We start from the raw sequence: 14882 nt of genomic DNA, 5'->3' as shown, positions 1-14882 counted from the left end.
ATTTGTTAAACTCTTACTATATTACATTTTAATTCATAATGAAAGCTCTTTGGGACAGGAATCCTGTTTTTATATTTGCATTGTAAAATGCCTAGCACACTTTTGGCAGCTGTGAAATAACAGCAACAAGATATGCAACTACTACCAGAAATCATTATTTAAATTAATATATGCATGTACATGAATACACGAGGGCTAGATTGTGCCTTTACATTTAGTCCTGAACAACAATTATGCCTAATCTACATGACCCTAGAAGTAGTGAGGGGATAAACACTTGTAAGGCACAATTCCTTCTGTTTCCCCCAGCGCCATGACAGTACTACAGGCTCCACCTCAACTCAGCTGTGTTAGCCACAGCACCGGGGGAGGGACAAAGCCAGGAATCTTTCTATTCCATGTTCCTTCACATCCACCTGTTCTTGGAGCAGGGGATTGGAGGGAGGGGGAAGGAAGGAGCGAGTCTACAGCTTACAGTGGCCAGATAGCCAGAGCAGCAGAGTAAGCCCTGGTCTACACTAGGACTTTAGGTCGAATTTAGCAGAGTTAAATCGATGTAAACTTGCACCCGTCCACACGATGAAGCCCTTTATTTCAACTTAAAGGGCTCTTAAAATCGATTTCCTTACTCCACCCCTGACAAGTGGATTAGCGCTTAAATCGGCCTTGCCGGGTCGAATTTGGGGTACTGTGGACACAATTCAATGGTATTGGCCTCCGGGAGCTATCCCAGAGTGCTCCATTGTGACTGCTCTGGACAGCACTTTCAACTCAGATGCACTGGCCAGGTAGACAGGAAAAGAACTGCGAACTTTTGAATCTCATTTCCTGTTTGGCCAGTGTGGCAAGCTGCAGGTGACCATGCAGAGCTCATCAGCAGAGGTGACCATGATGGGGTCCCAGAATCGCAAAAGAGCTCCAGCATGGACTGAACGGGAGGTACGGGATCTGATTGCTGTATGGGGAGAGGAATCCATGCTATCAGAACTCCATTCCAGTTTTCGAAATGCCAAAACCTTTGTCAAAATCTCCCTGGGCATGAAGGACAGAGGCCATAACAGGGACCCGAAGCAGTGCCGTGTGAAACTTAAGGAGCTGAGGCAAGCCTACCAGAAAACCAGAGAGGCGAATGACCGCTCCAGGTGTGAGCCCAAAACATGCCGCTTCTATGATGAGCTGCATGCCATTTTAGGGGGTTCAGCCACCACTACCCCAGCCATGTTGTTTGACTCCTTCAATGGAGATGGAGGCAACACGGAAGCAGGTTTTGGGGATGAAGAAGAAGATGATGATGATGAGGTTGTAGATAGCTCACAGCAAGCAAGCAGCGAAACCAGTTTTCCCGACAGCCAGGAACTGTTTCTCACCCTGGACCTGGAGCCAGTATCCCCCGAACCCACCCAAGGCTGCCTCCTGGACCCGGCAGGCAGAGAAGGGACCTCTGGTGAGTGTACCTTTTAAAATACTATACATGGTTTAAAAGCAAGCATGTGAAAGGATTAATTTGCCCTGGCATTCACGGCTCTCCTGGATGTACTCCCAAAGCCTTTGCAAAAGGTTTCTGGGGAGGGCAGCCTCCCACACTAACAGAGCACAGACGAATGCGTGGAGGCAAATAATGTCAGAGTGCAGGAAAGCACAAAATGACCGGGAGGAGAGGTGGTGGGCTGAAGAGAGTAAGTGGTGGGCTGAAGACAGGGCTGAAGCTCAAATGTGGCAGTAGCGTGATGAGAGGAGGCAGGATTCAATGCTGAGGCAGCTGGAGGATCAAACCAGTATGCTCCAATGTATGGTTGAGCTGCAGCAAAGGCAGCTGGAGCACAGACTGCCACTACAGCCCCTGTGTAACCAACTGCCCTCCTCCCCAAGTTCCATAGCCTCCACACCCAGACGCCCAAGAACGCGGTGCGGGGGCCACCGGCCAACCAGCCACTCCGCCACAGAGGATTGCCCAAAAAAAAAGAAGGCTGGCATTCAATAAATTTTAAAGTTGTAAACTTTTAAAGTGCTGTTTGGCATTTTCCTTCCCTCCTCCACCACCCCTCCTGGGCTACCTTGGTAGTCATCCCCCTATTTGTGTGATGAATGAATAAAGAATGCATGAATGTGAAGCAACAATGACTTTATTGCCTCTGCAAGCGGTGATTGAAGGGAGGAGGGGAGGGTGGTTAGCTTACAGGGAAGTAGAGTGAACCAAGGGGCGGGGGGTTTCATCAAGGAGAAACAAACAGAACTTTCACACCGTAGCCTGGCCAGTCATGAAACTGGTTTTCAAAGCTTCTCTGATGCATACCGTGCCCTCCTGTGCTCTTCTAACCGCCCTGGTGTCTGGCTGCGCATAACCAGCAGCCAGGCGATTTGCCTCAACCTACCACCCCGCCATAAACGTCTCCCCCTTACTCTCACAGATATTGTGGAGCACACAGCAAGCAGTAATAACAGTGGGAATATTGGTTTCGCTGAGGTCTAAGCGAGTCAGTAAACTGCGCCAGCGCGCCTTTAAACGTCCAAATGCACATCCACCATTCTGCACTTGCTCAGCCTGTAGTTGAACAGCTCCTGACTACTGTCCAAGCTGCCTGCGTACGGCTTCATGAGCCATGGCATTAAGGGGTAGGCTGGGTCCCCAAGGATAACTATAGGCATTTCAACATCCCCAACAGTTATTTTCTGGTCTGGGAATAAAGTCCCTTCCTGCAGCTTTTGAAACAGACCAGAGTTCCTGAAGATGCGAGAGTCATGTACCTTTCCCGGCCTTCCCACTTTGATGTTGGTGAAACGTCCCTTGAGATCCACCAGAGCTTGCAGCACTATTGAAAAGTACCCCTTGCGGTTTATGTACTCGCAGGCTTGGTGCTCTGGTGCCAAGATAGGGATATGGGTTCCGTCTTTGGCCCCACCACAGTTAGGGAATCCCATTGCAGCAAAGCCATCAACTATGACCTGCACATTTCCCAGGGTCACTACCCTTGATATCAGCAGATCTTTGATTGCGTGGGCTACTTGCATCACAGCAGCCCCCACAGTAGATTTACTCCAAATTGATTCCCAACTGACCGGTAGCCGTCTGGCATTACAAGCTTCCACAGGGCTATCGCCACTCACTTCTCAACTGTGAGGGCTGCTCTCATCTTGGTATTCATGTGCTTCAGGGCAGGGGAAAGCAAGTCACAAAGTTCCATGAAAGTGCCCTTACGCATGCGAAAGTTTCGCAGCCACTGGGAATCGTCCCAGACCTAAAACACTATGCGGTCCCACCAGTCTGTGCTTGTTTCCTGAGCCCAGAATCAGAGTTCCACAGCATGAACCTGCCCCATTAGCACCATGATGCATGCATTGCCAGGGCCCATGCTTTCAGAGAAATCTGTGTCCATGTCCTGATCACTCACGTGACCGCGCTGACGTCGCCTCCTCGCCCGGTATCATTTTGCCAGGTTCTGGTGCTGCATATACTGCTGGATAATGCGTGTGGTGTTTAATGTGCTCCTAACTGCCAAAGTGAGCTGAGCGGCCTCCAGGCTTGCCTTGGTATGGCGTCTGCACAGAAAAAAGGCGCAAAACGATTGTCTGCCATTGCTCTGACGGAGGGAGGGGCGACTGACGACACGGCTTACAGGGTTGGCTTCAGGGAGCTAAAATCAACAAAGGGGGTGGCTTTACATCAAGGAGTATTTCAGGCAGGACTTCTCAGAGGGTTCCAATAAGAAATGGTGCACATAAGTTATTGTTCTTATTGGAACAAGGAGGTTAGTCTGGCCTCTGATTGATACATGGCTAGATTTACCTCGCTGCACCTTCTCTGTGAGCGACTGCAGTGTGACCTAGAGGAATGAGTCCCCTAGACGGGGAGGGGGGAGGGGGTGGAGGGAAGCAAATGAGTACAAAACAAATCTGGTCTATTTCTTGTTTTCATACACGCCATCTATCTTTTACATCTTTGGCTGGCAGCAGACGGTGCAGAAGGACTGCAAGCCATCCACATCTCTTGCCTGCCTGGCAGAAGATGGTACAATATGACTGCTAGCAATCCATATTGCCTGCCTGCTCAGCATAAGATGGTTCAATAGGACTGACTGCAGGACTAAAGAGAATGACTTGATCAAGTCACTCCAAATTTAGTCCCTGCGCCCATGTCTGCCCAGGCGCTCCTGGCCGACATGGCCAGGAGCACCTCGGACATGACAATGATGGCTACCAGTCCTATTGCACCATCTGCTGCCACAAGGCAATGGGTTGCTGCTACTGTGTAGCAATGCAGTACCATGTCTGCCAGCACCCAGGAGACATACGGTGACAGTGAGCTGAGCAGGCTCCATGCTTGCTGTGGTATGGCGTCTGCACAGGTAACTCAGGAAAAAAGGCGCGAAACGATTGTCTGCCCTTGCTTTCACGGAGGGAGGGAGGGAATGGGGGCCTGACGATATGTACCCAGAACCACCCGCGACAATGTTTTAGCCCCATCAGGCATTGGGATCTCAACCCAGAATTCCAATGGGCAGCGGAGACTGCGGGAACTGTGGGATAGATACCCACAGTGCAACACTCCGGAAGTCGACTCTAGCCTCGGTACTGTGGAAGCACTCCGCCGAGTTAATGCACTTAATGCACTTAGAGCATTTTCTGTGGGGACACACACTCGAATATATAAAACCGATTTCTAAAAAAACAACTTCTATAAATTCAACCTAATTTCGTAGTGTAGACATACGCTAAGAAGAGAAGAAGAGAGCATCTTACTGTCACTTACCCTTCTGCTTGGAGACTACATTTCCATATCAGAATCTAGCCCTTATGACTCTATCCTGCAATGTATAGCACATGAGGTAGTCTGCCCACGCACTGTACATTGTAGAATCAGGACTTTAGACTCTAAATTCCTTAGGTAGGATTCTTGTTTTTACATTTATAAAGTAAAGTGTCTAGCATGCTTTCGGGAGTTTTAGAAGAATTGCAAATACAGCTACTACTAATCATTATACAAATGCATACATTATTACTTATAGTAACATATAAATGTGTGCAACTGAAGCAACAGTTTGTAGTTTAAAAAAAATATGGAAGGCTAAACAAAATCCCACTCAGATTCAGAAAAAAAAGTGTTGTTTTCTTAATTCCTTAATTTTAAATTATTTTGCGGCCAGCTTCCATAAAATTGTTTTACCACATCACACACGAAGATCAGTATAACTCATTTGCATTGCTGATGCATTTATTTCACAGAAACTTGTCATTGCCTATAGCTAATTTCACTAGAATTCTCACTTATTTTTTCTTCATTTAAAATGTGCCCATCACAATGCCTTTTGGAGGATAACATGGAAATAGAAAATTAATAAAGCAGATAATAAATATAATACTCACTGGTAAAATATGAGAGTGGAAATACATGCTTCTGGATAAGACATAATTCTAACAGCAAAATATATTGATAATTATTTTAATCACTAAAACCTGGTTTAAACTATAAAAGGTAAAATTAAAGCTCTGACCAACAAGACCACAAAATGGAATTTCACATTGTATGACTAGTTCTAGTCTGCACTTATTGACGTCAGTGGCAGGACTGCCACTGGCATCAATAGAAGCATGACATGTCACTAAAAGCTGAATTTGCTCTTTAATTCACTTCAGCACATGTGATATGCAGTAGCTCCTTCCTGATCAGATCCTTGGCGCTCATAAGTCTGCTTTCTGCCACTTGAGCGAATAGTTATAGAGCCCCCTTCACTAGGAGAATCCTCCAGAAGCCACCTCTATACCCTCCTTCCCAGAAAAAAAACCCACACACATTGGATTCTGTGGCACAGGAGCATGGTCAGAGTACTCTGCTGCATTCATAGAATCATAGAATCATAGAATCTCAGGGTTGGAAGGGACCCCAGAAGGTCATCTAGTCCAACCCCCTGCTCAAAGCAGGACCAATTCCCAGTTAAATCATCCCAGCCAGGGCTTTGTCAAGCCTGACCTTAAAAACCTCTAAGGAAGGAGATTCTACCACCTCCCTAGGTAACGCATTCCAGTGTTTCACCACCCTCTTAGTGAAAAAGTTTTTCCTAATATCCAATCTAAACCTCCCCCACTGCAACTTGAGACCATTACTCCTCGTTCTGTCATCTGCTACCATTGAGAACAGTCTAGAGCCATCCTCTTTGGAACCCCCTTTCAGGTAGTTGAAAGCAGCTATCAAATCCCCCCTCATTCTTCTCTTCTGCAGGCTAAACAATCCCAGCTCCCTCAGCCTCTCCTCATAACTCATGTGTTCCAGTCCCCTAATCATTTTTGTTGCCCTTCGCTGGACTCTCTCCAATTTATCCACAAATAAAGGAGCTGATTCAGCCTCCAACACTTCTTGACCTGCCTCAGGTGCATTCTGGTGCACCTGAGTTGCTGAAATGGCCCCTTTGGGGCCATCACAGCTGGGTACAACTTAGAATACCCCTGAGGCAGGTCAAGAAGTGTTGGAGGCTGAATCAGCTCCTAGTCAGCTTCAGACCCTGTGGAGAGCAGAACTTGTTTAGCCAGTGGCATGGGAACATGGGTATGTGATAAGGATGAAGTTTCAGTTTAAATGCTGAATTGTCTTACACTGCAGAGTTAGGAGTTTTGTGAAAGAAGTGGGAAAGGACCTCCACAGGCAGTAAATTGACTCTTAGCTCTTCACCAAGCCCTTCTTCCCTCAGTGGACTGATTACCCAGCAAACCCATCAGCCATGGGGTGAACCCCATAGATCCCATCCCCAAGGCTGGAGAAGTATACGTTTGTGCTGGGTCAGGAATAGTATTTCAGTCCCAGCAGCTGAGGTCTTCCACCAATACTTTATTCGATTGCCAATTGGTCCCTGTTGGTATATTTAAGGTCAATAAGGTTGTTCTGGGCCTCCAGGGATACTTTGAGCCAATGGTCCCCAACCTTTCTGTGGGAATAGTACATTCCTATTCCCAACAGACTGTGACGGGCGCCAAACACCCCATCGGCAACACTTCTCGGCTGCATTTCGATGGGCGGTTCTCAGGTGGCTATGCTCGGCGGCGGCATTTCGGCAGCACAGTGTCCTGTGGGCATACACAACTGCCCCGCCGGGTGCCATTGCACCCGCAGGCACCGTATTGGGGATCCCTACTTTGAGCTATGCCTGACTGCCAATTTGAGCCAGGAAAGAATATTTTACCCCTGCCTCAGGTTCATAGGGGCAGCTGGATTTTTTTTTTTTTTAGCCTTCTTCTGACTATCCAGCCAATCAGGCTTTAGGGCCTATATGTATGTGGCAGGCCTAATTTCTGCCCGTACCAAGTATAATCCACTGGTCAGTGCATTTTATGCTTCCATTTCTGTTCTTAAATGACAAAGGATGTGAGTCTGTTACATCCCCAAGCTTCTGAGTCTGTCTCTCAAGCTGTAGACACTCTTGCTGCTAGCTCTAAAGATCCCTAATTCAACCCCAGTGTGATGGCCAAGATGGCAGCTGTGTGAGAGCCAGGATTTTCTATCACTATTGGGATGGGAGTGTTTAGCTTCATACTGAGCACAGATTAAGGCACCTTTCATTAGTGCCCAAATTCTTCATGTGAGGAAAGAGAAGAATGTGAATTTTCCATCTGTGGCTTAACTCCAGCATTTGAATACATGTGGTCAGATAATTGGATTTCCCCCCATCATTATGGACATAGACCACTTATGGCCTCTAAGTAATTAAGAAGTACCACACTGGACAAATCAGCTGTCAAGTAATTAATGGCATTATTAGTAGAAAATGTTTCCATTCAAAATGTTTAGAGACTTAAGTAAAGTTCAGTTCTAATTGATCTAATGCAGGTGTGGCTATCTGTTTGAACCATAAGCACCACTTTTCATTTGATATAATTTCAGCTGATAAGAATAAAAAGAAAAGTTCCACTGTCACATTACACTAAGTCTCCATTTTCCTTTCACCAATATTATATAACTGGGCCAATAAAATGTAGACATTCATGACCAATTTTTTTTGAAGCCCACTAAGTTTTGGGCCCACAGTTTTCTGGATACAAATAATGGTAGATGCAAATAATAGTATTTAGATTCCTAACCATCTGACTGAACCTGTAAATTAAGTAGCTATCTTCTACATGCATGTACTTGGGCTGGAATTATTTGTAGCCACAGCACTGTGCTATATTGACTACAACAGCAATATTGACTGCAAGTGCAAAATTGGAGCATAGGTAGTGCCCCCTTTAAAAATGTGGTCCTCAATGTAATCTGATTTTTAATATATATTTGCAGCATATATAGTAACGAGTTTTCTAGAGCTCCTATGTATGATGTGAATACATAACATCAGGAGCACAGATTGCATAGTATTGCTCCAGAATATCAACTGTGGTTTAAAATTCCTATTGACTGGAAAGTAGTTATTTGCAGGGAATATGTAGTAGCTACTTTTTTAAACGTTTCAGCATTTTGTTTTCGTATTACAAAACTTAGTAGTCCAATTCATGAATTAAACCTACATGAGTTAACTTTAAGGAAATCAGTTACATTTAAAATGGAAAACCATATCACTGCACCCTAAACAGTAAAGTTTTTGTTTGACTGTAAGACAACCTCACTGGCAACGTGATTTATTTTTAAATTCACTACTTTTCCAAAACACTCAGTGTTCAGATACACCACTTCTTAAACAGTATGTCCCGATTTTTTAAAATGCCTTTATACCCATTGTTGTAAGGTGTTTTTGCTCACCTCACAATTTTAAAAGGGTTTTTGTAAAGCCCAGAGAGCATCACCACCAAAAATATTCATGCCCAGCTCTCCTCCTGTTTTCTTCTGTTGGCAAACATCTGCCTGCCGAGTCTTCAGGTCCAGTTTTGCAGGTAAACATACTCTTGTAGACTCTGCCATCAAAATGTTTTGTTTCAGTTTATTTACCAAATCTGAAATGCTTCATTTCAATTCCTTTCAATATTTTCCAATATGGGCACACTGCCTTTGCGGAGTTCTAGTTCTAAAGTCTGATACCTCTTTTCTCCCCTATCAGCCAGCCCCCCTAGATGTACTATGTCTCCCATAATACACCTCAATGCTTCTTGAGGCACCCAGGACTGACAGTCACCTTGTTACCAATTACCTCCAGCAAAAGGGAGTCTTGCCTGTACTATCTGGGTGTTAGGTCCCTAACACAGCCAACCTGTCAGCCACACAAGCACTGTCCTCTGGGCTATACCAGCTCTGCCTTTGTCTTGCAGATTGACAACAGATACAGCTCAGCACCTGAGTCCCTTCAAAATGTCATCCTGAGGTATCCAGTCCTTGATCCCTGGACACCCACAGAAATCCCAGATCCCAAAGAAACAGTGTACAACAGTTTACCAGTTTTTCCTTAACCCACCACTTCTATTATTATGCACAGCAGTTGAGTTCAATTATCAAACAAAAGAAATTTTTATTTTTTAAAATCAAAATAAATAAAATAATTAAAAAATTATTATAAAAAAGAATATTGAAATAAAAACCACCATGCAAGATGAGAACAAATGATTAGACATAAAACAACATAACACGCTTTCTAGAGACACCAGGGATCTGCAGCCCCCGCAGCCCCAATTGACCTTGAGCAGCGAACCGCGGACAGTGGGAGCCACGATCGGCCGAACCTGTGGATGCAGCAGGTAAACAAACTGGCCGGGCCTGCCAGGGGGCTTATCTTGGCATGCCGCAGGCCAAAGGTTGCCAATCCCTGGACTAAACAAACAAGGCATTCCCATACCTCCTACAAAATAGCTTACTTCAAGTTCTTTCCCCAGCATTTTCAACCAATTTGTCTCAAACCCACTGTCAGCCTGTCCTCACAGAGTGAACGAATGTCAGGGTTTCTTTCTGCTTCCCCACATGTACCTGAATTGACCTATGATGTTCACCAAAAGATAGCGTCCCCCGTCCCTGCTGTTTACTTCTTCCTGTTAGTTTCCTTCTGAAGTCGCCACCAGCTTTTCATTAGCATCTGACTTATAAGGCTAATAGAATCCTATTGTGTGACACACAATACCCATTAGTCTACCATGAAGATTAAGTGTCTCCCACCATCATGTCTGGAGAAGTTTGTCTCAAAACACACTACTTTTGAGTTACTTGCTTTTAACTACAGACCTAGAGAACATTTTAAATATATACAAATAATTCCTCATATATTTTCCCCATAATCAATTATTATGATGACCAGTGTAACACAGGCTTTCATTAGAAACTTTACATAACAATATTTTGGTGAACCTATGGGATCTTTATACCTATATATGCCCCAAGGCCTCTGTTAGTTCGAATCAAGAGGGTCTAGGGTCACATCACGTGATATCAATGATGCACTACAGAAAGGAACATCCACAATTTATTATGAGAGAGGTGGTCCTCCAGCCCATAAGAGAGAATAGGAATCCTAACCCTAACTTTCCTAAGATGATGCACAACAAGGGAAATACAGTTCAATGTTTTATAAAACCAATTAAAAAACATTTCAAGTCAGTTAAAAAATGAAATAGTCTGACAAGTCAAAATACCCTGACATGAAATTTCATTTTGATTTTCCCAAAGGAAAATTGAATTTTTTTTGGCAAAATTTTGAGGAAAACTGCATTTTCCATTGGAAAATCTGCTAATTAGGGGCATGAACATTGAAAGATCTAACAGTTGCTCAGGATTCAAATGTGCGTTCACGAATGCTCCTTTGCAATATTCAATCACTTCCGTTTTTAATGTAAAGTGACCTAGGTGCCATTATAATAATTGCAATCTTTTATTAGGAGAAAAAAAAATACTACTGTTATAGACCATAGTACTACTTACCAGACTTTATTCCAGACTTTCTATTCCAACCATAGATGTACAAAAAAACATCATCTGCTTGTTTAAAATAATTTTAGCAATTTTAGTTTTTTCTTTCTTTATTTTATTCAACCACAACTCATTTACAAGTTGTGCTTCTACCTTATGCTTTTAACACATTTGATGAATAATAGTGGCATTCATATGAGATTTCCAATTCACAAAAGAATAAATGCCATAAAGGTTACTTTTTAAGTTATAAAATATCTGCCTACAGTCCACTAACCTTGATGATAAAAGCTAAACTTCCCCAATGCTCCTTTTTTCCTGACATATTTTGCAACTATAATAACCAGTGAACTACTGAGAAATAATTGGTGAGGGGGGAGAACAATGCTTGTTTTTAGGCTTCCATGAAAGACACCCTTTTATTGTATAGCAAAGATAACAGTTGCTTTCGGAGCTTATAAACTGCCTCATCAACAACCGTCTTCCCACTATCAAATTTGCTTACAATTCATCTACCCAGAGATTAATTTCCTTGACATAAAGTTGAGCTCCAGTGGGCAGATATTGAAGTCTTGATCTACTGAATAAAAAAGAAGACAAACTGTGGTTGCAGAGAAAAATCAATGAATAATGTTTTAGAAAAACACTATAATGAACCAACTGGATACCTTGTCCTTCAGTCAGATGCAAAGTAAGTTTTTCATTTTATTTTAACAGCTGCATTGATATAACAATCTTTAGCCCAACATAATGCACACTCAGCTTGATTCACCCAACCTGCAGAAGGGATGTGAATTTATATTTCCCTGCACCACGTGGTGCCTTTTACTGTAGGGCAACGTGAAGGGAAGCATCTGTGATGATGGCATCTGCCTTCAGTTCTTCTGCTAGATGGGAACAATTTTATAATCTGCCAGTGGCTTTTTAGGAGTTTTCTGAGATGATACCATTGAGCTAGGTCATTGGCTAAGATTTTGAAAAGTGCCTCGGGGCCAGTTTTAAGGAAGTATTTAGGCTCCTAATGATGCAGATAAGCACTTAATGTGATTTTGAAAAGTGTCTGAGTAGGATAGGCAACTTTTGAAAATCCCAATGGGTGCCTGTCTGCATCTTTAGGTGCCTATTTAGCATTGAAAATCTGGACCTAAATGATTTATGAGTTTATGTTCTATTTTCAAAAGTAACAGGCACTTAGGCTCCTAAATTCCATGGACTTTCAATGAGAATTAGGCTCTGTCAAGGTTCCTTCCCCACTCTACGGTACAGATGTGGGGACCTTCATGAAAAAAACCCTAAGCTTATTTTTACCAGCTTAGGTTAAAACTTCCCCAAGGTACAAACTATTTTACCTTTTGTCCCTGGACCTTATTGCTGCCACCACCAAGCGTCTAACAAAAATAATAGGGAAAGAGCCCACTTGGAAACATCTTTCCCCCCAAAATCCCCCCAAGTCCTACACCCCCTTTCCTGGGGAAGGCTTGATAAAAATCCTCACCAATTTGCATAGGTGGACACAGACCCAAACCCTTGGATCTTAAGAACAATGAAAAAGCAATCAGGTTCTTAAAAGAAGAATTTTAATTGAAGAAAAAGTAAAAGGATCACCTCCATAGAATCAGGATGGTAAATACCTTACAGGGTAATTAGATTCAAAACATAAAGAATCCCTTTAGGCTAAACCTTAAGTTACAAAAAGACACAAAAACAGGAATATACATTCTATTCAGCACAACTTATTTTATCAGCCATTTAAACAAAACAGAATCTAACGCATATCTAGCTAGATTGCTTATTAACTCTTTACATAGGAGTTCTGAACTGCATTTCTGCTCTTGTTCCGGCAAAAGCAACACACAGACAGAGAAATCCCTTTGTTTCCCCCCCTCCAGCTTTGAAAGTATCTTGTTCCTCATTGGTCATTTTGGTCAGGTGCCAGCGACGTTATCTTAGCTTCTTAACCCTTTACAGGTGAAAGGGTTTTTCCTCTGGAGGGAAATTTAAAGGTGTTTACCCCTCCCTTTATATTTATGACAGGTTCTTAGGAATCTTAAATTCCTTTTGAAAATGGGACTTAGGAAGGATATTTTATCAATTGCCACCCAAGTTCTTGACACAACTAGTCACGTATGGCCCCCTCTTGCAAAAGGGCCACTTAAGTCTACTTTCTGTGAATGTCAGAGTGAATTTAATCAAACCATCTGGGTATAATTGTTCATTTAATATGCACTTAAGTAATTTTAGTGTCATCTGAATAGTATTACCAGATACCATAGTATAAAATCTTAGATGGACTAGCTAGATAAGTATGAGTGATATGTGCACAGTTGTTGCCATTTAGAAATCAACATGTAGAAATACAAACCACAGACTGATGTTTTTGTTTTATTTTTAAGTGTATGGAAAATGGTCAGAACTCAGATACTACTGTTTGGTAATTATTAGTAAATGCTGAGTTTACGAATGTTGACCACAGTAAGGACCCGGAAAAAAGAAAGGTAGGGTAGGTGTTGCCATCAGCAACAATCATCATGATTGCTAGCCTCTGGGCCTCTGAATATTCATGTATCCAGTTTATCTGGATCAGGTTGCATCCCTCTGTAAACTTTACATGCAAATTTATTATATAAAGACTAGGTGAACACTTTTCAAATAAAGCAAGAGCTGTCTTGAGCCTTTAAAAAAACTTGAACTAACCTTGTCATATTGGGGTTTGAAAGAGTTTGGCTCACTTGTTCTCCCTATTTCTGGGCTGGGCTTAGGGCTTCTTCCATTGAACCAGCAAACTCCAACTTTAGTCATGTGAATTTCTGAGGACAGAGATACAACCATGGAATTCAGAATTTTCAAAATGGAAGGCAATTTCCTGCTTGGACTGGGACTGAATTCTTGATCTTTCAGTTACAATTTTAGGCATATTTCCTGAAAGTAAATTATTCTGTGGTAAATTATACACACCTTATCAAATTGAAATAGAACATTTGAACATGTACAGTTACATTCTATATTCTCACCTGAAGTATGGGCCTGAATCACGACTGGAACACCATTGCAATGGAGGTACACAAACATAACAATGGAGTAATGCAGTAATATCAGGCCCTTTCATAGTTTTTGGCTTTTACACACTTACACAAACTTAAGCTGTTACATTGAAGTATAAATTCTACATATTTATCTCCCATTGGGAGCTGCTGGGTGCACAACACTTTTGAAATTCAGCCATTTGTGTACCTAAATATGATTTTAGGATCTTAACTTTTAGGCACCAACTTTAGAGAATCATGGCCCATATGTTTAAACCACTCTAGCACAAAATTAAGGAAACAGCACTGTTTATCTACTCTCTCTGTGGCTTGTTCTCAATCTGAAGCCCAATTATCTGTTAATAGACATAATCATGTACACAACCACTAAGTGTGATTCAAGGAGAGTTATAATCTCAAATAAACTACAAACAGCAGGAGAAAATGAGTGCTTATAAAATCTCCCCTGCCTCCAATAAAATAAAATAAAACCCAAATATCTTGTTGTTGTGAATGTCTCCTTAATAATTAACAGGTGAAGATAAGCAGAATTGTCTATTAATAGAATGTTTTCCCTAAGTTTTCTATAAAAATAATACATATCACTTCTATATGGCCTTACACATTCAAAGTGCTGCACAAACATGAACTAGTTAGTTCATGAATCAGCAGGCTTTTGAGTCAGTGCTGTGATGCTGCAAAGCTGACCACCGAGCACCTTTTTTTTTTACAGCAGTTTCTGACCTCCTTCCTCCTCACCACAAAGCAGAGCTGCCCTTCCTGGGTAAGCCCAGACAAACTCTGAATCACCCTAGTTGTGATGCAGTCATCTTCTGCAAGGTGCAGTGTAGAGAGGAGCAAATGACCATCACTAAGGGCTAGAGTGTGCTTTAATATTCAGCTTTGCATAATAGACAGTGTACAGTTGACTGCCCCAGGAAGGAATTGTGGCTCAGAGAGTTAAAATTTCTCCCGTTTCCCTCTTGCTCCAGGATGGAAGTAAACTACTGCAAAGCGCAGATTGCTTCCACAATCATGTCAGGCAAGCTATTCTG

At 42.6% G+C, this 14882-nt stretch overlaps 1 protein-coding gene across 10 annotated transcripts in view; it reads right to left on the bottom strand.

Annotated features, from left to right (window-relative positions):
* Positions 1 to 14882, bottom strand: part of MGAT4C (MGAT4 family member C) — a 678608-nt gene that overhangs the window by 106126 nt on the left and 557600 nt on the right. The window contains exon 1 of one of the 10 annotated variants that reach the window (XM_073331169.1): positions 13499 to 13588. The exons of the other annotated variants lie outside the window; for them this stretch is intronic. The gene's annotated coding sequence lies outside the window, so the exon portion shown is untranslated. Of the gene's footprint in view, positions 1 to 13498; positions 13589 to 14882 lie in introns of those variants that run through there. 10 annotated transcript variants of the gene reach the window in all.

This window comes from Lepidochelys kempii, chromosome 1, assembly GCF_965140265.1.
Source record: "Lepidochelys kempii isolate rLepKem1 chromosome 1, rLepKem1.hap2, whole genome shotgun sequence".
Taxonomy (NCBI): Eukaryota; Metazoa; Chordata; order Testudines; family Cheloniidae; genus Lepidochelys; species Lepidochelys kempii.
The sequence above is the reverse complement of the archived record's forward strand: the minus strand, read 5'-3'. Positions and strand labels throughout refer to the sequence as shown.